At 37.9% G+C, this 27,591-nt stretch overlaps 1 protein-coding gene and 1 pseudogene across 6 annotated transcripts in view; both read right to left on the bottom strand.

Annotated features, from left to right (window-relative positions):
* The window catches only part of RNF13 (ring finger protein 13), a 167,367-nt gene extending 140,277 nt beyond the window's left edge, over positions 1-27,090 (bottom strand). The window contains exon 1 of one of the 6 annotated variants that reach the window (XM_030330512.2): positions 26,938-27,090. The gene's annotated coding sequence lies outside the window, so the exon portion shown is untranslated. Of the gene's footprint in view, positions 1-5,345; positions 5,390-17,379; positions 17,634-24,712; positions 24,736-26,320; positions 26,481-26,937 lie in introns of those variants that run through there. The other 5 variants (XM_030330511.2, XM_030330516.1, XM_030330514.1 and 2 more) reach the window with 5 other exon arrangements.
* On the bottom strand, positions 2,961-5,332 carry LOC115524147 (annotated as a pseudogene).
* Positions 27,091-27,591: the final 501 nt, after the last annotated feature.

Raw genomic sequence — 27,591 nt, 5'->3', positions numbered from 1 at the left:
CACCTACAATTTTAAAGAATTTTTATAATTCTTTAAATATAACTAATAATTTCACGTGCAAATTAACTTTTTATTTATTCTTGCATATTGCACCCACTTTAGAGAATATAAGAGAAAAACCAGCCATATATTATAGATACGCTTTGCTCTGTCCCTCCTAACGATGTATGTACCTTTTTCCCTCTACATCCGAATGGCAATAGTGCAGCTACCTTTTCCAACTTCACCCAATTTTCTATGAGTCCTTAGCTATCTTGCAGCAAAAAGATACCATTAAAGGACTAAACAATAACCAAGTAATAAGATTAAAATTCTCTTGGTAGGCCTCAACGATCAGTATAACATATTTTTTTAAAGGTGAGAACAAAGTTTGCAAAGACAAGGGCCTTTATTTTTATTTTATTTTTATTTGAGACAGAGAGAGAGAAAGAGAGAGGCAGAGAGACAGAATCTTAAGCAGGCTCCGCACTCAGCACGGAGCCTCATGAGGGACTCAATCCCATGGCCCTGAGATCATGACCTGAGCCGAAACCAAGAATCAGATGCTCAACTGACTGAGCACCCCAGAGACAAGGGCCTTAATAATGAATTATTTCAGTAAATGCCACTAACTCAAGTAATACTAATTTTGATGATGATTACTGTTGATAAGGCTCTGGATCAACAATGTGACTCTTTGACACACACTGAAAGAGAAATGCTTCTGAACAATTTTTGAACTACCTTCTTACAAAACCATTAAGATCAAAGAAGAAATGAAGTTGGAAACATGTCAAATGTATAGATCTGTTCCACAGAGACAAAGAGTGGATTAGGGATTGCCTGGGGGGCTGCAGGTAGGAGCCAAGGGAACTTGGTGGGCAGCTAGGAATGGGGAATGACTGCCCATAGGTATGAGGTTTCTTTTAGGGGTGAAGAAAATTTTCGAAAATTAGATTATGGTGATTGTTACACAACTCCATAAATATACTAAAAATCACTGTGCTGTTCACTTTATTTTGTGTGTGTGTGGTGTTCACTTTAAATGGGTAAATCTTATGGTATGTTAATTATATGTCAATAAAGCTTTTTTAAAAATGTATAGATTTGGGGGTGCTGGGGTGGCTCAGTCGGTTGAGCATCCGACTCTTGATTTTGACTCAGTTCATGATCCCAGGCTCATGGGATGGGGCCCCAAGTTGGGCTTTGTCCCTATGCTCCTCTCCCCTGCTTGTGTGTTCTCTCTCTCTCTGTCTCTGTCTCTCTCTCTCTCTCAAAAAAAAAAAAAATATATAGATTTGTTGCTATTAGTTTCTTAGGAAATACATGTTATAATATACTTTTGTGCAGAAAAGAGTTAACATAGCAGGCCTGAGGCTGCTATCATTAGAAAGACCTGCTTGCAGAATTGGCCCTTCTTATTTCAGGAAGGTTCCCATCATTCCCTGATAAGAACGTCTCATTGTGTCTGAACTCTGCAAATAATGTGGTTATGTTGAAAACACATTTTCTTTCTGATAATCTGAAATTTTGAATGCTAGGTAGAGGGTACTTACAAGCACAGTCCCCAATAGAAACCCTGAGCACTGAATCACTGAACAGTGCCCAATATAAACCCTGGGTACTGAGCATTTCACATGTGTTGTCATAACTTAGTGCTGAGGAATTAAGTATATCCTGCGTGACTCCATTGATAAAGGACTCTTAAAAGCTTATATCTAGTTTTCTCTGGACTTTACCCCACGAAAAATATCTTTAAACATTTGGAAACTAAACAACACAATTCTAAATAATCCATGGACTAAAGAAAAAGTCTCAAGAAAAATGTAAAAAAATGCACTGAATTGAATGAAAATGAAAATACAACATATTAAAGTTTGTGGGACACAGCTGAAGCAGTGCTGAGAGAAAATTTATAGCATTGAATGCATACATTCGTAAAAGAGGAAAGGATTCATTTTGATAATCTAAGCTTCCATCTCAAGAACTTCAGAGAAGAACAAAATATACTCAAAAGAAGCAAAAAGAAATAAATAATAAAGATAAATCCACACTGTAAAGGCCAACTGAAAGTAACACCGATATTCAAGTTGATGTTCAAAAGGTTAACCCTATGCTTAACACAGGTACTCAAGGACTTCAAACCAATGCTCAAGGCACAATAGCCACTGGACTGTTCCTTCTTTTACTCTGGATATGAGACAGCAGAGACAGAGGGGAGGGGGAACATGTACGTGTGTATTTAACAACAGGCAGTGGGTTTGGTTACACTTCTTTTTGCTTTTATTACGTTTTGAAAAATAACACATTCTGGAGTTTTTATTGTCTCTCTTTACAAAACCAGTCCTTATAGATTGTTGAAAATGTGGGGGCGCTTGGGTGGCTCAGTCGGTTAAGCGTCCGACTTCAGCTCAGGTCACGATCTCACAGTCGTGAGTTCGAGCCCCGCGTCAGGCTCTGGGCTGATGGCTCGGAGCCTGGAGCCTGTTTCCGATTCTGTGTCTCCCTCTCTCTCTGCCCCTCCCCAGTTCATGCTCTGTCTCTCTCTGTCCCAAAAATAAATAAACGTTGAAAAAAAAAATTTAAAAAAAAAAAAGAAAAGAAAATGTGCAAAAAATTTAAATCACTCATAATCACCAAATTAAGGAATAACTAGCATCCATATTTTGGTGTGTAACCTTCCATTCTTTTAGTGATATGTACATTCAAATATGTATTTAGCAAAACTGGGAATATACTATATGTGCACATTGTTTTGTTAACTGTAATCTTTTCACTTCATATATTGTGAATACTTTCCTAATTCATTAACTGTACTTGAAAAAATTAAAAATTTCAAACCCTGTACCATAGCATCCCCTGGAGAACCAAACAGCTAGCAGTCCAGGAAACCCTCTGGGGCTTCCACACTTTTCAAACATTTTTTCCAAGATCAAATGACTATTTAAAAAGCGGCCACACTGTATACAAATCAACATTCTCTCCCATTACTCCATGCATCTGGGACTATAGAAATGTCACTGTTGGGGCACGTGGGTGGCTCAGTTGGTTAAGCATCCAACTTCGGCTCAGGTCATGATCTCACGGCTGGTGAGTTCAAGCCCGGCATCAGGCTCTGTGCTGACAGCTCAGAGCCTGGAGCCTGCTTCATGTTCTGTGTCTCCCTCTCTCTTTGCCCCTCTCCCGCTCATGCTGTCTCTCAAAAATAAAAAATAAACATTAAAAAAAAAAGTCCCTTTAAAAAAAAAAAAGAAATGTCACTGTCCCTGCCCCACATCTTCAAATTAACATTCTCAGGTCACAACAATAAGTCTTCCAACAGGGGACCATCCAGAAAAAACAAGCTATTTCCTCAGCTCATATTTCTGTCTTTTTGTAGCATTACCAGCACTCTATCCAAGAAGTATATATTGGGGAGTAGGAAGGGGACCCACCAGCTAGCACACAGTTGTTGACAGCCACAAGATTAAAGACAAGCACAGAGGGATAGGTCAATATACTGGCAAAAAAAAAATCCTGTGACAGCTTGGGAATAACTCTTCATTTCACTCCTGGTGGAAACTGCACTGTCCAGTGCATAGGTATTGATGAGGTAGGCCGGTGAGTTACAGAGCCACAAATAAGTGATATCACCTAGGAGACAAGGAATAAGACCTGCAAAAGTCATAGGATGCCCTCTTTGCAACAGATGGTTACTATGGAGTCACGAAGTCCATAATACTTGGATTTTCTGCCAATGAATTGTTCCATAGATCCCAGACTAATCGTGTGGAAGGTGTGATGAGGGTGGCAGCAGAATGAGCCACCATCTTTCGAGTCGTCTCCTTGATAAATTGGTCGAAGGAGGGTGTGACTTCTTTCTGTACATTTACAGGGCCTAAATAGTCAACCTTGTCACATTCCTGGTAACACTGTAAAATTTTACCATGGACCACAGTTCCAAGGACTCCTGAACAGTCTTGGAGTTAAGCCTGTGAAAAAACTACACTTCCCATGGATGTTTGCAATGTGCTGAGCATAACAAAAGAGACCAGGAAGCTGACTTACTTGCCAACCAAAAATATTTCATCCTACTATTGGAGGAAGAGGCTCATATCCTACATGAGCAACTGGGACAAGATGGTGAGGCCAGAGCCCAGGAGTACCTGACTGGCCCCATCTGTCATCATGGTACCTGAGGACATTTTTTAAAAATTATATTTCATACACTGGGTTTCCTGAAGACATTTCATACACTGGGTTTCCTGAGGGTACCTGAGGACATTTTTTTTTAATTGTATTTCATACACTGGGTTTCCACACATGACTTTGTTTATACAAAATGAGAACTACTGGTTTAAAACAATATATAATGACCACATGACATTCCATGTGAATGCACTATAATGGATTTAATGGAATGCGCTCTAATGGATCAAACAGAATCTCTATTGTTAGAAAATTTTTTGACTATTATAAACTCTACAATAAATACTCTTGTAGTTAAACTCCATAGGCACACTCTTATTTTTTTTAGATTAAAGTCACAGAAGTGAGTAGTAGTATTGTAAGAATACTACTTGTGGTAAGAAATAGGAGATCCAGTATTTGATAGACATAGGTTTATGTTGCAGCACTGACACATACGAACAGTGTGATGAGACAAAATGATTAAGGTGCTTTATCTGTAAAAGGAGAATTATTTAGGACTTAAAAGGACAACTCTGTGGAATAAATACAAAAATGCATATAAGGACTTAACAGCAGTGGAATACAGGAGGAAGAGAGTTTTTGGGTGGTGCTGCCAATAGACAAAACAGGAAATACCAAAGGAGAACTACAGTTAGTGGAGGTGAGCACAATTGGGGCTGTTTTTTTTTTTTTCATTAATGTTTGTGAAATATTCTGGTGGGCATGTAAACAGAATGTAATAAATAGAAGTCAGGTGCTCTACCCAAGGCACAGAGAGATGTAGTATCATCAACAAATATGTGATAGCTAAAGTGATTTTAACGCAAAAGTGAAAATCAAGAAGAGGGCTAAAGAAAACTCTAAAGAGTATATAAATTTAAGGGTCAAGAGAAAGGGAAAACAAAGAAAGAGACTGATTTCACAAAAGTTAAGAAAGAAAAGAATTTTGAAATGAATGTGGGGGGAAGGAAGGCAATCAACAGAAGTAAATGTTGAAGAAGTGGCAAACAGTCTAAAATTTTCAGAGTCTGTCCAACTAAACATTTTTATTTCCCCGTAGTCCAACAGGTACCCTTGCTCTGATCAACTCACAATTTCAAAAAATGCACTCTGCTGTCACCAGCTTTATATCTTGTGATATATATATCATCTATAACAATCATGTGTTAGCCAGAAATTAAAATACAATCATCTACCTTCAAAGGAAAATTCAGGAGAAAATGATGAATCCTATGATATTATATGCAAATTTTTGTTTAAATATATGCAGTTTCTGTGAAAAAAAGATCCATAGTTATTAACACACATTTTCAAAAAAAAAAAATCACACACACAAAAAAATAATCACAAAAATCTCCAAGAAATCTTCTGGAGAGAAAGGTTAATAAGTTTAAATCCTTCAATACTATCTTGTAGCACCTAAACTACTGGGTTAAGTCAAATTGTATTACTAGACAACATTACTTACTGTAAAAATGACTTCCTAACTGATGAAAAGAATGACAAGTGGAAAGACTGTTAATTATAAAAGCTTGTCACAAAAACAAAAACGCTCCCCAAGGGGTAATCTCTCTTGAAATCAAGTATGACCCTTAAAGAAACCTGGAAGCTACTCACGGACTGTTACGAAAAGGGGTTCCTTTCCTATAGGAGACTCTCCTATGCTGCTCTGATAGCCACCCACATACGCTTGTCTGTCACAATTCAGTATACTCTTGGTTGAGTATCAAAGCTGTACCTGAATGAACATAAGGTTCTCAGTTAAGATATATCTTATGCTGATAAGCCATGTTCCCAGCCTGTATCCTTCCACAAATCTAGTGAAACCTGATGTCAGGTTACACCCATTTAGAGTGTTATTATCAACCAGAACCCCTGACTCATCATGCAGAGTGGGTGTTATACCTTTCTTCCCCATTACAATTCTCATCAGTCTCTGATCTTCGAATTTATTCAATTACTGCAGCCTCTATAACAGAATTCAATAAAGTATTATTTGTTGTGACTCTTATCACTCCCAAATAGAATGCATTCTATTGAGGACATTCTTTTTTCATGATATTATTTAAATTCTAGTCCGTTAACATACAGGATAATATTAGTTTCAGGAGTAGAATTCAGTGATTCATCACTTACATATAACACCCAGTGCTCATCATAACAAATGCCCTCCTTAATACCCATCATCCATCTAAGCCCATCGTCCACCCACCTCCCTCCATCAACCCTCAGTTGTTCTCTATATTTAAGGATCTCTTATGGTTTGTTTCCCTCTCTCTTCCCCACTCCCATATGTTCATCTGTTTTGTTTCTTAAATTCTATATATGAGTGAAATCATATGGTATTTGTTTTTCTCAGACTTTTTTCGCTTAGCATAATATACTGTAGCTCCATCTACATTGCTGCCAATGGCAAGACTTCATTTCTTTTTGATGGCTGAGTAATATTCCATTGTGTGTATGTATATATATATATATATACACACACACACACACACACACACACACACCACATCTTCTTTATCCATTCATCAGTCGATGGACATTTGGGTTCTCTCCATAGTTTGGCTATTGTTGATAATGCTGCTATAAACATTAGGGTGCATGTACCCTCTTTGAATCTATATTTTTATATGCTTGGGTAAATGTCTAGTTCTATTTTTAACTTTTTGAGGAACCTCCATACTGTTCTCCAGAGTGTCTGCACCAGTTTGCATTCGCACGAACAGTTGCAAGAGGTTCCCCTTTCTCCAAAGAGGACGTTTCTTTAGAACGTTTTTGAAAAAGCACACAGAAAAGCCTTCTAATAAAATTGAAGCCACCAATTCAGCCCCTCTGGCCAACCTAATGGTCTAAATTTTAGCAAGCACCTTTAACCTGATTAACTAAACCTTTCTTTGTGGTTTTACAGATCATGCATTGTTTGCTAATAAGACTCAGAACCAAACCCTGTTGTACAACCTCCCCCCTCCCCCGCCACACCTCAGTACACAACCTCTGAGCACTGCAATGATAACATCTGAAAGCTGACACCACTGAGTCTGCACATAATTAAGAATTGCTACAGACCACTATGCTCCCCTTTTACTGATTAACTGCCCTAATGTTCCTTTAAAACTCTTTGGGCCTAGCACAAACCTTGGAGTTTGTTTTTGGACAAGAATCTACCCTCTCCCCAGGTGGCGTTCCTCCTAAATAAAGCTCATATTCCTTTCCTTTTTTCTTTTTCTTTTTTTTGGGCCAAGTTTTAACTTAAATTCCAGCTAATTAATATACACATTACTAATTAACATAAACATTAGTTTCAGGTGTAGAATTTAATGATTCGTCACTTATATACGATACTTGGTGTTCATCACAATCATACTACTTTCCAAACAAAAACAATCTCTTGAGTATTGGCCTTCCAAGCAATGAGCAGCTGAACTTGGGTTTTTTGGTAACAAAATCTTGCTAGTTACAAATATCTACCTCTTTTCCTCCATCCCACCTTCTCTCTCTCTCTTTACTCTCTTTCTCCTTCCGTCTTTCTCCATAATTAACAAAAATAGGAGTATTCACTCTAAGTATTCACTCTAAGTATTCCTAAAATCAGAAGTCTACATTTCTTCAAAGGAAGTATTTAGTAGAGAAAATGCAAAAAAAAATCCTTGAAAACTACCAAGCAGGTTTCTTAGAGGTATAGCCATCATCACAATCTCTGATCATATCCAACTGTGCATACTACTTGACAGAACTTCACCCATTATTAACAGACATTTTATCTGAAATTAGCTTCCTGACTGTCTAAAGTTTTCCAACTGGCAAATTCTCATTCTACTTTCTGTTCAGTTTATGTCGCCTAAAATGTATTCTTGTCAAAACTATTTTAACCCAATTCTAACAAGACTTCAGAGCTAACTTCAAGCTTACAGGAAATACATAGAACAGAAAAAAAGAAAAAAAAAAAGCTCTAAGACAAGGTGGGTTTACTTGAGAGCACTGCACCAATTCCTGTAAAATTAAATGGAATAAACAAAATACTGTAGTGAGATGAAATGGGAAAACAGCATGAAATATGAAACATTAAATCCAAAAGCAAAAGTTTCGAGCAAACCAATGATAAAAATACAGTTAAGGAACAAGAGGGGCAATGTGGATGTGCTCTAGATATTAGATACATTTTTTTTTTTCAGTAACTGTTCATTTTCTTGGGTATGATGGGAGTATTGTGGTCAAATGAGAAAGTCCTTATTTTTGGAGATGCATAGTGAAATACTTAGGAATGAAATGTCATGATACCTGTAATTTACTTTAAAATACACAAGTCAAAAAAATTAAACCAGAAGACTAGTGAATGTTAAATCTAGGTGAAGATTATATTGAGATTCATTATACTATTTCTCTGTTTATTATACAAATTGTCAAACACAGAAAAGTTTTTTTAATGTACCGAATAAATCATTTTAACTCTTCAAGGATCTTCTTGGAAGGCCTTCAGCCTTATTTTTAAATGTTGATATAATATACATAAAATTGTTTAAAATGGTAAATTTTGTTCAGTGTTAAGTTCAGTAACAGTAACTACATTTACACTGGTGTATAACCAACATCACCATTCATCTCCAGAACTTTTCATCTCCCCAAACTGAAACTCTGTAACCATTAAACATGAATTTCCCATTCCCCACTCTTGCTATCCCCAGCAACAATTTTACATTCTGCCTCTATAAATTTGACTATCCTACATACCTGATATAAGCAAAATCACTTTTTGTCCATTTTTGTCTGGCTTATTTCACTTAGCATAATGTCGTCAAGATTTATCCATGTTGTAGCATATGTCAGAATTTCCTTTTTAAAGGCTAAATAATATCCCATTATATGTATATGCCACATTTTGTGTATCCATTCATCTACTGATGACACTTTGGTTGTTTCCATCTTTTGGCTATTGTGAATAAAGCTGCTACGAACTGGGCGTACAAATAACTGAGTCCCTGCTTTCACTCCTTTGGGGTATATGCCCAGAAGTGGAATTGCTGAGTCATTATGGTAATTCTGTTTAATTTTTTGAGGAACTGCTGTATCATTTGCCACATCAGCTACACCATTTTACATTCCTACCAGCAATGCACAGGGTTCCAATTTCTTTGTATCCTCACCAACACTTACTATTTTGTCTGTTTGACAATAGTCATCCTACTGGGTGTAAAGTGATATCTCATTTGGTTTTGATTTTAGTTCCCTAATTATTAGTCATGTTGAGCATCTTTTCATATGCTTATTAGCTATTTGTGTGTCTCCTGGAAGGAATAATTATTTAAGTCCTTTGCCCATTTTTAATCTGGGTGTGGATGTTGTTGTTGAGTTATAAAAGTTCTTTATATAGTCTGTATTTATTTCCCTTATCAGATATATGGTTGAAAACTGTTTTCTCCCATTCCATGGGCTTTCTTTTCACTCTGTACAGTGTCCTTCAGTGCACAAGTCCAACTCACCTATTTTTTCTTTTGTTGCCTGTGCTTTTAATGTTATACCCAAGATATCACTGCCAAATCCAATGTCATGAAGTTTCTCCCCTATGCTTTCATCTAAGAGTTTTACGTGTTAGTTCTACATTTATGTTTTTGATCATTTTGAGTTGTTTTTGTATATAAGATGGGTCCAACTGCATTCTTTTGCAGGAGGATATCCAGTTTTCCCAATACTATTTGTTGAAAGGACTGCCCCCCTCCTCCACTCAAAGGTCTTGGCACCCTTGTCAAAAATCACTTAACTATATATGTAAGGATTTATTTCTAGGCTATCATATTCCAGTGGTCTGTATGTTTGTCCTTATGCCAGAACCATACTGCTTTAATCACTGTAGCTTTGTAGTAGATTTTGAAATCAGAAAGTATGAGACTTCCAACTTTGTTTTTTGTCAATATTGACTAGTTGAGCTCCCTTGAGATTCCATATGAATTTTAGGACATATTTTTTTCTACTTCAGTTAAAAAAAAAAAAATTCATTGGTATTCTAATAGGGATTGCACTAAATCCACAGATCACTTTGAATAGTACTGACATCTTAATAATACTTACTGTCTGTCAATCCATGAACATGGGATGTCTATCCATCTATTTATGTCTAATTTCTCTCAGCAATGTTTTGTAGTTTTCAACATATAAGTCTTTTGCAATCTTGGTAAGTTTATTCCTCAGTATTTTATTCTTTCTGACGCTATTGTAAATGGAATTGTTTCATTAATTTCCTTTTGTGATAGTTCACTGATTTTTGCATATTGATTATATATCCTTCAACTTTGCTGAATTTGTTAGTTCTAATAAGGTTTTTTTGTGGAACCTTTATGGTTTTATACATGTAAAATCATGTTATCTGTAAACAGAGATAATTTCACTTCTTCCTAATTTGGTTGCCTTTTATTTCTTTTTCTTGCCTGATTGCTCGGGCTAGGACTTCCAGCACTCTAATAAGGACTAGAAGTGGTAAAAGCAGGCATCCTGGTCTTATTCCTGATCTTAAAGGAAGAGCTTTCATTTTCAGTCTTTTACCACTGCATATGATATTAAGTGTGGGATTTTCATATATGACCTTTACTATGTTGAAGTAACTCCCTTCTTACTTATTCAATGCTTTTTATCATGATTTTTATCAAATGCTTTTTTCTCCATTAATTAAGACAGCCATGTGTTTTTTTTTTTCTTTACACTGTTAGTATGATGTATTACTGATTATTTTTCATATGCTGAACCATCCCTGAATTCGAGGAATGCACTTGATCATGGTGTTGTTGAATTTGGTTTGCTAGTACTTTGTTGAGGGTTTTTGCATTAATACTCATAAGAAATACTGGTCTGTAGTTTTCTTATAGTATCTATCAGTGTCTGGCTTTCATATCAGAATAATGCTGGTCTTATATAATGAGCTAGGAAGTATTCCCTCCTCTTCAACTTTTTGGAAGAGCTTAAGGACTGGTATAATTCTTTTTTAAGATATTTGGTAGACTTCACCAGGGAAGCTCTCTGGTCCTGAGCTTTTCTTGCTTGGGAGGTTTTTGATTATTGATTCAACCTCCTTACTAGTCATAAAATCTATACAGATATTCTATTTCTTCATGACCTAGTCTTGGTAAGTTGTCTGTTCCATTTCAACTAGGTAATCCAATTTCTTGTTCTACAATTATTCACAGTACTCTTTCATAATTCTTTTTATTTCTGTAAAATTGGCAGTAATATGTCCCTCTTTCAGGTTTGATTTTAGTGGAGCCTCCCTTTTTTTTCTTAAAGCTATTGAAAGGTTTATTAATTCTGTTGATCTTTTCAAAGAACCAACTCTTGATTTTGTTAAATTTCCCTTGGCCTTGTTTTGGAGAACTTGAGCACCCTGACTGGCACACATAATTATCTGTACAGCTGAAGAGCACAGATACCAGTTACTCATCTAATGCTGGTCTGGTATTTGCAAAATTTTAAAACTTCCCCAAGCATCACAGTAAATCCTAAGCTCACTTTAAATCTATGACAATACCATACAACTCATCTACACAAAAATACAGACTAAAACTTCATTTTACAAACGGGGCTGCATTTAATGAATGTTTAGGACCAATATTACTTTCAGGAAATTCATTTCCAAACAACATTTAATTCTGAAGATAACTCACATCCTGACATCAACTAGTTTAGTGCCAAATAACACTCATGAAACAGCTAATCAGCTCCATAGGAAAGTCTCTGAGTAAGCTCTTATTCTACTGATTCCCAAGCGACATTCCTGAGCATCACTAGCATTCCAAAAATGGACCAAAATACTCCACTGCTAAAATAATGGTAATCTCTTCCTAGTTTGCCAAAAGATTTAAAGGATAGTAATTTCAATTTGGTTTTCTCCATAAATGTATCTTATACTACAATAAGCATCAAAAGCAAGCATTAACAGAAAATACATGTGAACAGCTAGTTAATGACTTTAGTGTAAAATTTATAATAGCCAAATCACATTTCATAAAATAGGTTTTTTAATAAATGTGCTAATGGTCATGTATGTATACTGGATACATGTGGTACTATGTTTCCTCCAAAACAGTGTTCTCAATTCATACAAAAATTGATTATATCAATAACTTCATAGTGTTCCTTAAAAAGCATCATGACTTCCAAGAGTTTTAACAACTGGGAACTAGAACAACTAGAAACTTATAAACATAATAATCAATTGTTGTGTAATTGTAAACACTTATTATTTTAAATAATATACTGTAGTTAAAAAATAATATACATACTGAAGATAAAAAAAAAAAAAAAAAAAAAAAAAAAATAAATAAAAAAAAATAAAATAAATAAAATAAAAATAAAAAAATAAAAAAATAAAAATAAAATAAAAAAATAAAAAAATAAAAATAAATAAAAATAAAATAAAATAAAAAAATAAAAAAATAAAAATAAATAAAAATAAAATAAAAATAAAAAATACTAATATACTGTAGTTAAAAAAAAAACCAAAAAACTATGCTGTATGGGAATTTAAGAAATGGTTTAGAGGTTGTCATGAGCAAAAGTGTTAGAACAGAAAAAACAACAAGGCTTAACTTTTTAAGCAAAAATAAGATACCTAATAGTTCTTTGCAAAAAAACCGAAGGTTGATCCAAACTGAAAGCAAGCCTCACCTAAGATTTTTAACTATTGCCATCAACCAAAGCAAAATTTTTTTAGATTCCATGAAAATGCTTTACAATTTTATTTTTCCAACAAATGAAACAAAATGAACACATTTTTAATTTCAAAAGGTTAGCAAATAGCAAAACATCAATTCTTTCCAAACTCAGGGCTTCATACAAACTATTCCCAATGTTTTGTATGTAATCATATCAACTTTTCTCCCCATAGAAACAATACTGTTTTTATTTTCTTTACATATTACCTGCATGTTTTAAAACTTTTGTAAAGCCTATTTATATATTGTATACCAAACAAAAATCTAGAAGAAAATGCACAGAAATCTTAACAGAAATCCATTACACTTCAAGTTTCTAAGTGTGCATTACTTTTATGCAAAAAAAAAAATTTATGAGCAAGCAATAAGGTCTTATAATTCACAAGTCTATTCACAATTTAAAGATCTGAAGTGTGCAATCAAAAGAAGTGTAAAAAAAAAAAAAAGGCGGATCTTGAGCTGAGAGTTAAGAAATCCAGCTGTCGTTTTCTCTCTGTAAGCACTGCACAATACTCAAAAGGTTCCATCCCACACTACAGTTCTTATAGTTAGTTGCCGTAAAAGTCAAATGTAGCAGCTATTTGGGCTCTGAGGAATGTGCATCACTTGGCAATAAGTCACAATGAACCACAGATGATATCAACTGTGATGTCATAGATTACCAGCACCCCACTTCCACTGGCAAAGAGCTCAGCACTGTGCTCACACCCAAAGACATGACCAAACCAATACCAAAACTTCAAATTTTTAGGTCTGTCTCCTGGAACCACTCCAGGGATTAATTCTGTATTAGCAGAAATTCAATTAGGAGACAGAAACTATAAAGTAAATTAAATACAGAATGTTAACAGAAGTAATTAGTAAACTAAGATGTAGTAAGGGATGGCAAGGAGCGAGAGACAAGGATTCTATACTTAAATATATACAGTTTATAGTATGCATTATAAGTCAATAAAGCAGTTTTTAATTTTTTTAAGAAAATTATTAAACTATGATTTTAGTTTTTCCTGATTTTTTCTTCTGTATTTGGGTCACATGGCTGAGGCAGACCATCACCAGATGTCCTCAACCATATGTACTGCCGACAGACCACGCAGCAAGAACAGGAAAAGGAAAACACAAGTCACAGGAACTAGGAAGGAAAAAACCCTTTCTCTAGTAAATTCCCTCTAGCATCCTGTCTCCTCCAGCATCCTGTCCCCTCTAGGACCCAATAAAGCTTAATATCATGCTCTTTGTAAAGAACTTCTTAGAGTCCAGTCCTTTATCGTGGAGCAGGTGAGTTTGGAGTAGAAAGATAAATTGATAATTGACATGGTTATCTTTCTATTCATGACAGTATTTAAATAAGGCAGTGCTTCTCTCATTTAACAATAGGAAAAAGAGGAAAATGAATATATGGCCATTAGCCTGTTATTCAGGCACAGACTCTCTTTCCAGTTCTGAAAGAGCACCCATAGTCTCATTGAAGTAGCATTTATTTTTAAAAGCCACACAAATTTCATATTCTATTCTAGGCTATTATCCACGTATGTTTAAAATAATAAGTGTTTACAATTACACAACAATTGATTATTATGTTTATAAGTTTCTAGAAGCTGCCCATATTCCTTGGCTGGTAGGCCCCTTTATCCACCTCCAAAACCAACATTGGCAGATGATACCTTTCGCATCACATTATTCTAAACTCCTCTTCTGCTTCCTTCTTCTAAAGACCCTGCCTGGAGAATATAGGATAATCTTCCTACCCCAAAGTTCTTACCATATCTGCAAAGTTCCTTTTATCACATGAGGTAACATATTCACAGGTTCCAGGTGTTAGGATGTGGACATCTTTGGGGTCATCGTTCTACCACAGTAATTATCCCATTTCTCATCAAATTTTCAACTTATTCATTTAGATCAGTATAGGATTATACTGATTTCATTCAATGGGTTATAATCTGCCATATAATTATTTTTTGATGCTTTAATTGTTCCCGACTTGGCTCAAACAGCTTGTGTCTTTTTTTTAAATGTTATTCATTTTTGAGACAGAGAGAGAGAAAGAGAGAGAATGAGCGAGGGAGGGAAGAAGAGGGACAGAGGATCCGAAGCAAGCTCAGAGCTGACAGCAGCAAGCCTAATGTGGGGCTCAACTCACGACCATGAGATCGTGACATGAGCTGAAGTGAGATGCTCAACCGACTGAGCCACCCAGGCTCCCCAGGCTTGTGTCTTTTTTATATGTCTCCATCATTCTTGAGCCCCTCTTTGTTGTCTGACAAGATTTTCAAGTCTCATCTTGTAGTTTTCCTGCCTCAGCCCTAAAACTAAGCCCTTTCTCCAAGGAGAATATCCTTGTTTGTAGGAATTTTACATTAAAGTATTTAGAGCATCAGGTCAACAACTTACTCCCAAATGACTGAGGAAGACAAAAAAAAAAAGGTGCCTATACTGTTCTTACAACTTTTCTGGAACTTGTGATTACTTCAAAATAAAAAAATCATACATTATTTTATATTAATCATGCCTTCCGAAGTTCAAAATAAATTATTTTGAGGTTTGTGTAAATATTAGTGCAGATGACTGAAAATTTACCAACTACAAAAAATCTGGAATTCACTAGTATAATCAGAAGATCACTTAACATTATGCGGAAGGACACCCCAAACTTCATATTTAGGATAATCTCACATCATAAAAATAAAAATTATTTAGTGTTCCACTTTCCAACTTCATATTTATCTATATGATCCTATTCATTTGGGAAAAAAGTAAAGGACTATTAAAACCAATAAATGTTACAAAAAATCAGTCATGTCTCCACACAGCAGCAATGAATAATTAAAAAATGAAATTAAGAAATAATTCCATTTATAAAAGGTATCCAGAATAATAAAATACCCAGGAGTAATTTAATCAAGGAGGTAAAAGACTTGTACCTAAAAACTATAAAACATGGCTGAACAAAATCAAAGGCCTAAGTAATGAAAGATACCCCATGTATTAGAAGACTTAATAGTTGTTAAGATGGCAATACTACCAAAAGAAATCTGCAGATTCAGGGGCACTGGGTGGCTCAGTCAGTTAAGCATCTGACTCTTGGTTTCAGCTCAGGTCAAGATCTCAGTGTGTAGGGTCGAGTCCCGCGTCGGGCTCTGCACTGACAGTGTGCAGCCAGTTTGGGATTCTCTCTCTCCCTCTCACTCTGCCCCTCCTCCTCCTGCACTCTCTCCCTTTCAAAATAACTAAACTTTAAAAAAAAATCCACAGATTCAATACATTCCGTGTCAAAATTCCAATATCCTTTATTCAGGAATGGAAGTCATTCCTCCAATTCTAACGGAATTACAGTCCCCAGTAGTCAATATAATTCTGGGAAAAAGAGAACGACACTAAAGGACTCATACTTCTGATTTCAAAATCTTACTGTAAGCTACAGTAACCAAAACGGTGTGGAATGGGGCCTGAGGATAGACATGTCAACCAATGGAATTAAGACCCCAAAACAAACGATACATCTATGCCCAATTGGTTTTGACAGAGGTGCCATGACCATTCAAAGGGAAAACAATAGTCCCCTTCAACTGTACACCAAACTCAACATATAATGTGAAAATTAACTCAAAATGGTTCGGTGACCCATGAAATATGAACTAAAATGATAAAGCTCTTATAAGAAAACATAGGAGCAAGTCTTCATGACCTCAGATTCAGCAATGCAATCTTTGCTAGCACATCAAGAGCCAACAGCAGAAAAAAATTGGGCTTCATCAAAGTAAAAACTTTTATGCATCAAAGGACAATTATCAGGAAGTGAAAAGACAACCCACAGAATGGGAGAATACTTTTAAATCATATCTTCTAGGGGTCTAGAATCCAGGATATATAAAAACATTTACAACTCAATAATAAAAAGACAAACATCCCAGTTAAAATATGGGTAAGAACTGAATAAGACATTTCCCCAAAGATATACAAAGGGCCAACAGCACATGAAAAGATGTTCAACGTTATTCGCCATTAGGGAAATGCAAATCAAAACCATAGTGAGGGGCCCCTAGGTAGCTGTCAGTTAAGCATCTGACTTGGGCTCAGATCATGATCTCACGGTTTTTGAGTTTGAGGCCCCACATCGGGCTCTATACTGACGGTTCAGAGACTGGAGCCTGCTTCAGATTCTGTGTCTCCCTCTCTCTCTGCCCATCCCCTGCTCACAGTCTGTCTCTCAAAAATAAATAAATGTTAAAAAAAAAATTTTTTTTAAGCTATAGCAAGATACCCTTCATACCACAAGGATGGCAACAATATTAATTTTTAAATGGAAAAGAACAAATGTTGTGGCAATGTAAAAACTGGAACCCTCATACATTACCAGTGAGTTGTAAATAGTTCAGCCACTGTGAAACAGTTTGGTGAGTCCTCAAAAGCTAAACATAGGATTACCCATATGACCCAACAATTCCACTCCTGGCATATACCCAAAAGAAATGAAAACTGGTACTCAAAACAAATCCTTATATATGAATTTGCCAGCAACAATACTCACAATAGCCAAAGGGTAGAAAGAACTCAAGTGTCCATCAACAGATGAATGGATAAAGTGTGGATCTACAGGGGCACCTGGGTGGCTCAGTCGGGTAAGCATCCAACTTCAGCTCAGGTCATGATCTCAGAGCTTGTGAGTTCCAGCCCCGCATCAGGCCTTGTGCTCACAGCTCAGAGTCGGAGCCTGCTTTGAATTCTGTGTCTCCGTCTGTCTCTTGCCCCTTCCCTGCTCACGGTCTGTGTCTGTCTCTCTCCCTGAGAAGTAAATGATTTAAAAAAAAAATTTTTTTTAAAGTGTGGTATATATACAACATTACTTAGCTGTACAAAGGAAAGAAGTAGCAACACCCACACCGGTGTTGCTGTAACAAGGCAGAACCTGAAAACAGTGCTAAAGTGAAAGGCCCAGACACAAAGGTCACACGTTATATGATTCCATTTCTAGGAGGCTTCCATAATAAATAGGAGATAGCTATTAAACCTAGGCAAACAGAAAGCATATTGTGGCTGCCAGGGGTTTGGGAGCAGCAGTAAATGGGGAGTAACTGCTTAATGGGTATAGGGTTTCATTTTGGAGTGATAAAAATGTTTTGGAACTAGACAGAAGTGGTAGTTGCACAACAATGTAACTGTATGAATGCCACTCAATCGTGCACTTTAAATGCTAGTTTTAGGTTATATGAATTTCACCTCAAAAAAAATTTTAATTAATGTTTATAATAAATGTTGGACAAATGTGTAAATTACAAGCACAGTTCTTTTTTGAAAGTCGAACATGTAGGGGCCCTGGGTGGCGCAGTCGGTTAAGCGTCCGACTTCAGCCAGGTCACGATCTCGCGGTCCGTGAGTCGAGCCCCGCGTCAGCTCTGGCTGATGGCTCGGAGCCTGGATCCTGTCCTCCGATTCTGTGTCTCCCTCTCTCTCTGCCCCTCCCCCGTTCATGCTCTGTCTCTCTCTGTCCCCAAAAATAAATAAATGTTGAAAAAAAAAAAAATTTAAAAAAAAAAAAAAGAAAGTCGACATGTAAATTCAAGCACAGTAACTAAGCAGATAAAGTACTCTTCAACATTTAATAAGGTATTTGACATCTAAGCAAAGTAAGCAGTTCATTTCCCACTCTCTCTCTCATGACTTGATTTAGAAATATTCATCCTGGGGCGCCTGGGTGGCGCAGTCGGTTAAGCGTTCCGACTTCAGCCAGGTCACGATCTCGCGGTCCGTGAGTTCGAGCCCCGCGTCGGGCTCTGGGCTGATGGCTCAGAGCCTGGAGCCTGTTTCCGATTCTGTGTCTCCCTCTCTCTGCCCCTCCCCCGTTCATGCTCTGTCTCTCTCTGTCCCAAAATAATAAAAAACGTTGAAAAAAAAAAATTAAAAAAAAAAAAGAAATATTCATCCATCTCGTGGTATTTCTCCCTAGAAATTCATTTCCTCTATAAAAGTGTACCTGAATATCTCAATTATTAGAAATGGAGCCTGAACTAGAGCCATATTCATTCAAACTTCAACAAGTTCTAGCCCTTTAGAGCGGATTCTAATCAAATTCTTATAATTGACCAGCTTCCTTACTTAAAGAAGTAGACTACCCCAAAATTTCAGTTGTCTCTTCAACTTATTAATGTGGTTATGAACATTTAAATGTCTTAATGTTCAAATATTTCATAGTTCTGATATCCTAAAACCACAAAATTAACATTTGTCCTCAGAGTTAAGACTGATTTCCTCAAGCAGGGCTATATCATTGAAATAACATATCTTTCTTGTGTACAATTCTCTTAAGAGGAATGTAAAGGTAGATATACAAATGCCTAATCATATTACTTCCTGCATAAAATTTGTTAACAGGTTAAAACAACTTTCAGAATAAAGTTCAAAACTAAACTCTAGCTTAGCAGAAAAAGTTTTCCATAACGTCTCCAGCTTTGTCCCTTGCCATTCACTCTTCCTCAGTCTTTCTTTCTTCTCTAACCAGATGAACTTTCTCTTCTCACAGCCTCTCATTATGTAATGTGCCTTCTCTATGCCACCACAATGTAGCAAAACTAAATTGTTCATGACTCCCATTATTCTTTAAACTCCTTGAAGTTAGAGATTATAGCCTTTTCTCATTTGTATACTCAGCACCTGGCACAAAATCAAAGGCTGTTAGAAAATTAAAGTACGGAAATACGGATAACTATTAAGATCCATTATTAGAGTCTAAAATACTATGGTTTGTGACCATTCCAGAGGAGTTGGGGAGTGTAGTTCTAAAATACTATGGCTTCTGGGGCATCTGAGTGGCTCAGTTAAGCGTCTGACTTCGGCTCAGGTCATGATCTCAAGGTTTGTGAGTTTAGCCCCATGTCGCACTCTGTGCTGATAGCTCAGAGCCTGGAGTCGGCTTCAGATTCTGGGTCTCCCTCTCTCTCTGCCCCTCCCCCACTCATGCTCTGTCTCCCTCTCTCTCTCAAAATAAATAAACATTAAAAAAAAATTTTTTTAATACTATGGCTTCTTTTTCCTACATAATGGCAAAAAGGTAAACTATACATTAGGTTTTGTTTGGCTTCATTTTTTAAAATTATAATGCAGTCTTATTAGTAACTAACATCAAATAGATAACATTAATTTTGTAGACATATTTTTTAAATATCTACCTCATTAATTCAGAGTATAAATTTAGTCTGACTACCATCCAATGGAAGCTCTTTTATCTGCATTAGTAAAATGAAACATTACTACAATCGACATTTTTTAAGTCTTAAAAGTAGAAATTCTTTGACTAAAAAAGTTCCAACATCATTTTATAAATGAGGAAATGAACTGAGAGGTGCAGTTATACAGTCACCCAACTAATTAGTGGGCAAGTTGGGTCCACCCAGGTTCCCTTAATGTTGATGGTTTCAGCTCCAATATAACTTTATTTCCATTTCACCCTCATAGACAAGCAGGCAATGCAATTTACAACATCCTTCATTTTTTCCCAATCGTCAATCTAATGAGTACTTGGATCCTTAATACTTACTACATTTAACTGGTTCCTTTATCTTTAAGATTTGTTCCCTTTAACATAATTCCTTCTCCCTATCATGGATGTTTAATGAATACCTACATTTGCTGAGTATAAATACATCAAAGTCATCCCACTGGGAAGACGAGGAAATGGGTAGACACACATGAGTAAGAATAACATAGTCCCTTATTTCAAAGTGCTCTACAATATTAGTTACAATCTGGTATCGTACTCTTACCATCTTTTTAAAATTATGACCTTATACATACATAGTATAAGAAAGATCTAATTGGGGTGCCTGGGTGGCTCAGTTAGTTAAGCGTCTGACTTCGGCTCAGGTCATTATGTCACAGTTTGTGAGTTCGAGCCCCACGTCGGGCTCTGTGCTGACAGCTCAGAGCTGGAGCCTGCTTTGGATTCTGTGTTTCCCTCTCTCTGCTCTTCCCCTGCTGATGCTCTGTCTCTCTCCTTCAAAAAAAATAAACATTAAAAAAAAGATCTAATTACTTTTCCTTATTAAAATATACATTATTCTCCCTCTAGAAGATAAGGTCCATGAGAGCCAAAGATCTGTCTCTTTGGTTCACTGATACACTCTGAGTGCCTACAACAGGGCCTTCCATCAAAGGTACTTAAATATTTGTTGAGTGTATGAATGCTATAAGTATTAGGATCCAAATAGTAGGATGGAAGTACTATTTCCAGTAATGATGTGACAAAACATGTAAACCTTTCCTTACCCTAATGTGTGTGCCTAACCTCCAATTTTTTATTTGATTGGCCAATTACTCAGACCTTATATTAAACAGAACTAAAATTAGTTCACAGATGGGTAAACTATACTGTTTAACATCATGCCCTACCCAACTGCATCAAACCCTAGTAAATCTGCCAAGAAACCTATAAGCCCTTCTACTACTTAGACCTGAGCCCTTTTTCAAGTATAAAAGGTCTCCAGATGTTTTCCTTCTTTCCTGTAGCAGCTCAAAATTGGGATTATCATTCTCATCATTTTACAGAATGAAAAACTGAAGCCAGAGAATGGTTAGCAGAAAGTTAGATTCGTTCACAGAATCTCTATTCTTCCTACCACATCATGCAGCCTTCTCCTGTTATCCTTTGAGACTCTTCTCCCACATTCCTGGCTATAAATACAATCTCTCTGGGTCCCCTCTTCTTTGCTGTCCCCATAATAAGCACACAGGCTCTCTGATTGTAAAGGTTTTGCTATTAATAATTCAGGGTAACAAAGACAAGAGGGCAAAAATAACAAATCTGGAGATGTTACAACAATTCAATGCTCAACATGTGTGTGTATAAATGCCTGGTACTATATAAAATCATAGCATCTTTCCAAGTTCTTACTGTGAGAATCCCAAGCCTCCAAATTTACTGGTTCTCTTCTGAAATAATAAATATGAGCACCGCTAGGTTTCCAAAATTTTCCCTCTCTACTACTTTCCTCCCTTCCTCCCAGGACAAAATATATTACAGGGAGAAATAGTGGGTACATCTCTATCAAGTGAGAAATCTGCATTTCTAAGGACCTTCAGGAGTCACATCACTCCTATAAAATTCTGACCCACAGGAGGATGACTGCCTTAGACCATCTCCTCACAGTGTGAAAAATTGGCATTATCTTTTTATGGAATACACAGAGCTCCCAGCTCCCACTTTACATTTCCAAACATTTGAACAACTCCTCAGTATCAAAATTAAAATCCCTATCATAAGTTCTCCTCCTAGGGGCACCTGTGTGGCTCAGTTACACATCTGACTCTTGATTTCCGCTCAGGTCATGATCTACAGTTTATGAGATTAAGCCCTGCATCAGTAGGGCTCACAATGACAGTGTGCAGCTTGCTTGGGATTCTCTCTCTGCCCTTCCCCTGAATGCGCGCATGCTCTCTCTCTCAATTAATTGATTAATTAATTAATTCTCCTCCAACATTTGCTTCTACCAGGACTTGTTCTTCATCATAATATCTTTTTTTTTTTTTTTTTTAATAACATCACTATCTTAGGCCCTTACTCAGGTCAGTTCCCAATGTTGATGTCAACATTTCTCAAATCTATACCCTTCATTATAATCCCACCATCACCTTTTCTTGTCTCAACTACTCTAATTAAACTCCAGGTATTCCTACCTCCAGGCTTAAGCTCCTTCACTGTATTTCTGCTCCATTTTCATAACCATAAAGAGGGCTTCTTCTCAACTAAGAATAGTGTACAAAATCTTTATCTGGCATTTAAAGATCTCCATACTTGCATCGATCTACCTTTACCAGCCTGTACCTTAAACATACAACCTCAGCAAATGTTCTCTGCTTTCCTACCTCTATTTATTTGCTTGGGTAGCATCCTTATGAAGAACTCTTTCCTCTCCCATCCTCCTCCAACTGCTAATAACCTTCCAAATGATCACATCCTCAACATAAAAGGAAAAAGGCTGAGGCACGTATCATTCGTTAAACACATTCTGTTCAGTGTTTTACAAATGATCTTAATCCCCACAAAAACATAATGGCTTAAGAGTATATTTTTGAGGAAGGAATTGAGGAAATGGAGGGCCAAAGGAGCTTACCCAATCTAAACAAGCAAGAATCCAAAATAACCTCATAGTATTTTGTATTTTTTAATAAAACATGGCACAAGATGGACAAGCTTGATAGTCAGGATGCCTAGGTTCAAATTCCAGTTGCTCCACTAGCAATCTGTATGAACTCAGCAAGTTATGTACTTGTAAGGTCTTTATTTCCCCATCTATAAAAAGGGAATAATTGTACTACTTACCACATCAGTAACAGAATTACATGACATAATGTAAAGTGCTTAGAACTGTATTTGGCCCATAGTAAAAAAATCAATGTTAACTGATATTAGTGTTGTTATTTTATCTATAGGCTATAATATGTGAACTGACAATACCAATTATATGTTCTTATTGTTCCCAAATCAACTTTTGGGCAAAAGCTGTATAAAGCTTGGGCGCCTGGGTGGCTCAGTCGGTTAAGGGTCCGACTTCAGCTCAGGTCATGATATCGCAGTTTGTGAGTTTGAGCCCTGCGTCAGGCTCTGTGCTGACAGCTCAGAGCCTGGAGCCTGTTTCAGATTCTGAGTCCCTCCATCTCTTGGTCCCTCCCCTGCTCATGCTCTGTGTCTCTCAATAGTAAATAAATGTTAAAAAAAAAAATTTTTTTTTAAAGCTGTATAAGTTTAACAATATATTTTTTTTAATTTTTTTTTATGTTTATTTATTTTTGAGAGAGAGACAGAGAACGAGTGGGGAAGGAGGAAAGAGAGAGGGAGACACAGAATCTGAAGCAGGCTCCAGGCTCTGGGCTGTCAGCACAGAGCCCGATGCGAGGCTCGAACTCACGAACAGTGAGATCATGACCTGAGCTGAAGTCAGACTATTACCGACTGAGCCACCCACGTGCCCCAACAATGTATTTATTATTGCTCAATAAATATTTGCACAACACAAGAATTTTTAAACAATGATTAAACTGCCATGCTTTATTAAAAGAGATTCATTTGTCTATTCTGTTTCCTCTTTTGGGGAAACTAACAATACTTCCTAACTTTCTTCCCTTTTTTAGGCCACATGAAACTACCATATGCAATGCCACATGGTAGTAATATGTCAAATGGCACAAAACCATTATTGAGACTCAAACTTATTTGTCTTCTACCATATGTTACTAACTCCCAGGTTTTAAAATGTCCAAAATGACACTTTTTGTTTACACACCAATCATTTCTAGGTCATAGTAACATGAAGCAAGTATACCATGATATCTGACCAGGCCATTTCATTTTATACATCTTTATGGCAAGAACTGTAAGGCATAAAATATTTTAATTCAAAGATATACACTTATCATACCCTTAGTCCTACCTTAACTTTGCTAAAATGAGTGCCTGAAAAGCTTCTGATAAGTGTGTTACCCTGGAATGCAGAAAAATATCAAGGAAGGGTGTTGAATGCTATTAACAGTGTAAGCCCCTCCAAAATGCTTGAGAGAAAGAACTCTGAACAAGGATAGATGAGAACTTATTCCAAACCCTTCAATATTAAACCTCACAAACCAAGATTATGTCCATACGATTTACTATTACATATGGTGATACCACGCTGGCTGGCTTCAGATAAAGACAAAGTTAAAAATACACATATTAATAAAACACTTGTCATTCCTGACTTGCAAATAACTGAGCTCCTACCCAATCGTTTCAAAGAGGAAACAAGCAAACAAAAACAGACCCCCAAAAACTTTGAAGCTTAACTATGTAACAGACATTTTATTTCAACAAATTCCTACAATTTTCCCTTACTCACAGGTAAAGTCACAGAATCAGCAAGGAGCAGAGCTGAAAGCTGGACCCAACCATATTTGGGATCCAGTGTTTTCCATAATCCACAATGACATGGTATACATTTGCATCACTCTCTTCATATACACATATTTTATTAAAAAACTGAAAGAAAAGCTTCAAAAGAATAGTCTTACTCCATAGAATGTCCTCTGATATTTTTTCTCTTTCTAATGTTAATGTCAATGTGCTAAATTGATTCCAAAACCCATTAATAAGTCTCCATGGGCCCCAAACTACAACACTGCACTACAATAAAAAAAAAAAAAAAAAAATTTTTAATGTTTACTGAGGGGGGGTGCGGTGAATAGGGGAGAGGCATAATGAGAGGGAGACAGAGAATCCGAAGCAGGAGGCTCTGGGATGTCAGCGCAAAAGCCCTATGTGGGGCACGGAACCTACCAACCATGAGATCATGACCTGGGAAGAAGTCAGATGCTCAAGGACTGAGTCACCCAGGCGCCCCTGCACTACACTTTTTACCTCCCGTTTAAAATTCCTTTTAACTGCTACAACAAGTCTAGGTGTGTTTCTCTGAAATGGAACTAATCTTCCCAACCCATTAAAAGCTGTCCTTAAAAAGATAAAACCCTTGAAAGCCCTTTAAATCTTGAATTGATCTATTTCTCTACTACAACCCTTTGGAGGCACACCCATCTTAGTTATTTATATTGTATCAAAAACTGCAGATGTTCTCCTTGGAGAACAACAGATCATTGTTGAAAGGAATGCGTTACTTTTCACTGTTCCTGCTGCATCACTGAGGAACATTTCACACACAGGGCAAGTTTGGGGCAACAGAAACGAACCTGAGCAGCTGCCCACGGTGCTGAAACGGAGGATGAAACAATAATTTTGGAAATTTACTCCTGCCAGATTAGGACAAAATAAAGGAATTCACCAAAAACTAGCAGAGAACACTCAGTGGCTGCCACTTAAGTTGCTTGAATGCTTCTGGGATAGCTTGGCTTTTGTGTCTGCCCACTCCCTCACTGGGACAGAGTTCTTACATCAGTGCAGGTCAACTCCGTAAGTACCCTGGTAGAGCTGCTGGCTTTAAGAGGACTGGGACATGGAATCTGTCCCTAGTAGAGTCGCGTCCCACCTTCAATCTGAGCTTCCAGTCGGGGGTGGAGGAAGGTTACAAAGAAGGGAGGTGACTGCCCTCCTTTTTTCAAAGGCCACATAGTCCCCGCAACTGTAGTCAAGCGATATCGCCCGGGGACTTTGCGGCAGGTGACTGACCAAGAGAAGCCTTCCAAACATCTTCCCAGGCTCCTGCCACCGCAGGATGGGAATGTGAGAAGCCAAACAGATAATACAACAACTTTACACAAATTCAAAGGGTGGGGATGGGGAGAGCGGGAATCTGCCGTCAGAGGGCAGAGGGTTTTTGTTTTTGTTTTACCTTTTGCAAAAAGCCTATTTCCTCCGCACCCAGCCTGGGGAGGAGCAGCAAAGACCTCAGCAGCCGGGCCGCCACGGAGGGCCGGTGAGGGGGTGTGTTCCCCCCGCCAGGCCCCAAAGGAATCAATCCCCTGCCCGGCCGCCGAGAGGCCAGAAAGGCTCTTACCTGGAAGCCCGGCCCCGCAATACAAATAGGCTCGCCCACCGCGTCGCTGCGGGAGAAGTCCCTACCCTGACTTCATGACTGAATATCCGCACCGACCCCCACAGCCGGAATCGAAGTGGGGACGACAACACCAAGGCTAGACGGAAGTCCCGCCTCGCGGGCCTCATTGGCCGGCACGCAAAGACGAAGAAAAACCATTGGGCCACAGAGCTGTTTGCTAAGGCCCTTCCCACTCTCACACAGCGTCTCGCTGCTTGCTCCAGCTGGCAGGGAGAAAAGCCCAGTTCGTGGAGTGGCGTCTTGGCCGCGTGATCGGTCTTCCCGGGAAAGGAAGGGAAGGGGGGGGGGGTGCTTCTGCAGCGCAGCTGAAGGATCCGCTTTTTGGCAGGGGAAGGGGCAGGCTGGCGGAGGGGATTGGCTGTGAAAGCCTACCACCCACTGTTCGTCCCCAGGCGTGGAGGCTGTGGGGTCAGCAGGGGACCATACGGAGCGGCCAGGGCCAGCCGGCTTGGTCCGCTCTGGCTTTGGGACGAAGCAGCCCGAGATCCAGCTGGCGGGCTGCCCCTGGGCGGGGCTGGCTCTGGCACTGTTAAGTCTCTTCCCTGCACCACACTCACCCGACTGGCTGAAGGGGCGAGGACGAAACCTCATCCCCACTGCATGGAGTCCAGGCTGAGATCCGATGGATGGGATCAAGTCCCACCAACGCCTTAGATAAGAGTCCGGGTCGCGTTGTTAGAGATGCGAGCAGACTGAAGGCTGAAAGCGAGTACCCGGACGTCTGGCTCGGAGCCGTGCTGACGTCAGCACTCCGGGCCTGACACGCGCCATCCCCGGGACTCAGCAAAAGTCAAACCGTGTGATTAAGCCCTGGGTCAGCCTTTTAAAACCCGAGCCTCCTTTTGGCGAGCCAAAAACAAAACAAAACAAAAAAACTCTTCCTACCGCCCTTCTGATTAACCTTCGGACCCGAGTATTCCAATCTTAAACCAAGCTACTTTGAAATTTAAATTCCCTGGATTGGAACATCCTCACTGATTAACCAGTTACCAACTAGCTACTTTAAAGAGGCACTGTGCTTACGGCAAAGAATGCCAGGAAACCTAAATTCTGGTCCTGCTTCTGCTTCAAAATAATGTCCCTTTAAAAATCCATTACAGGCTTCGCATTCTTCAACCTCATCTTTTCAACAAAGGAGGGACTAAAGGGGGTTATCACCAAAAGAACCACCTGTAGAACACCACTGATGTACTTGTAACCTTGATTGCCCT

This window comes from Lynx canadensis, chromosome C2 (genome assembly GCF_007474595.2).
Source record: "Lynx canadensis isolate LIC74 chromosome C2, mLynCan4.pri.v2, whole genome shotgun sequence".
NCBI lineage: Eukaryota > Metazoa > Chordata > Mammalia > Carnivora > Felidae > Lynx > Lynx canadensis.
Note: the sequence above shows the minus strand (reverse complement) of the source record. Positions and strands in the feature narration are given on the sequence as shown.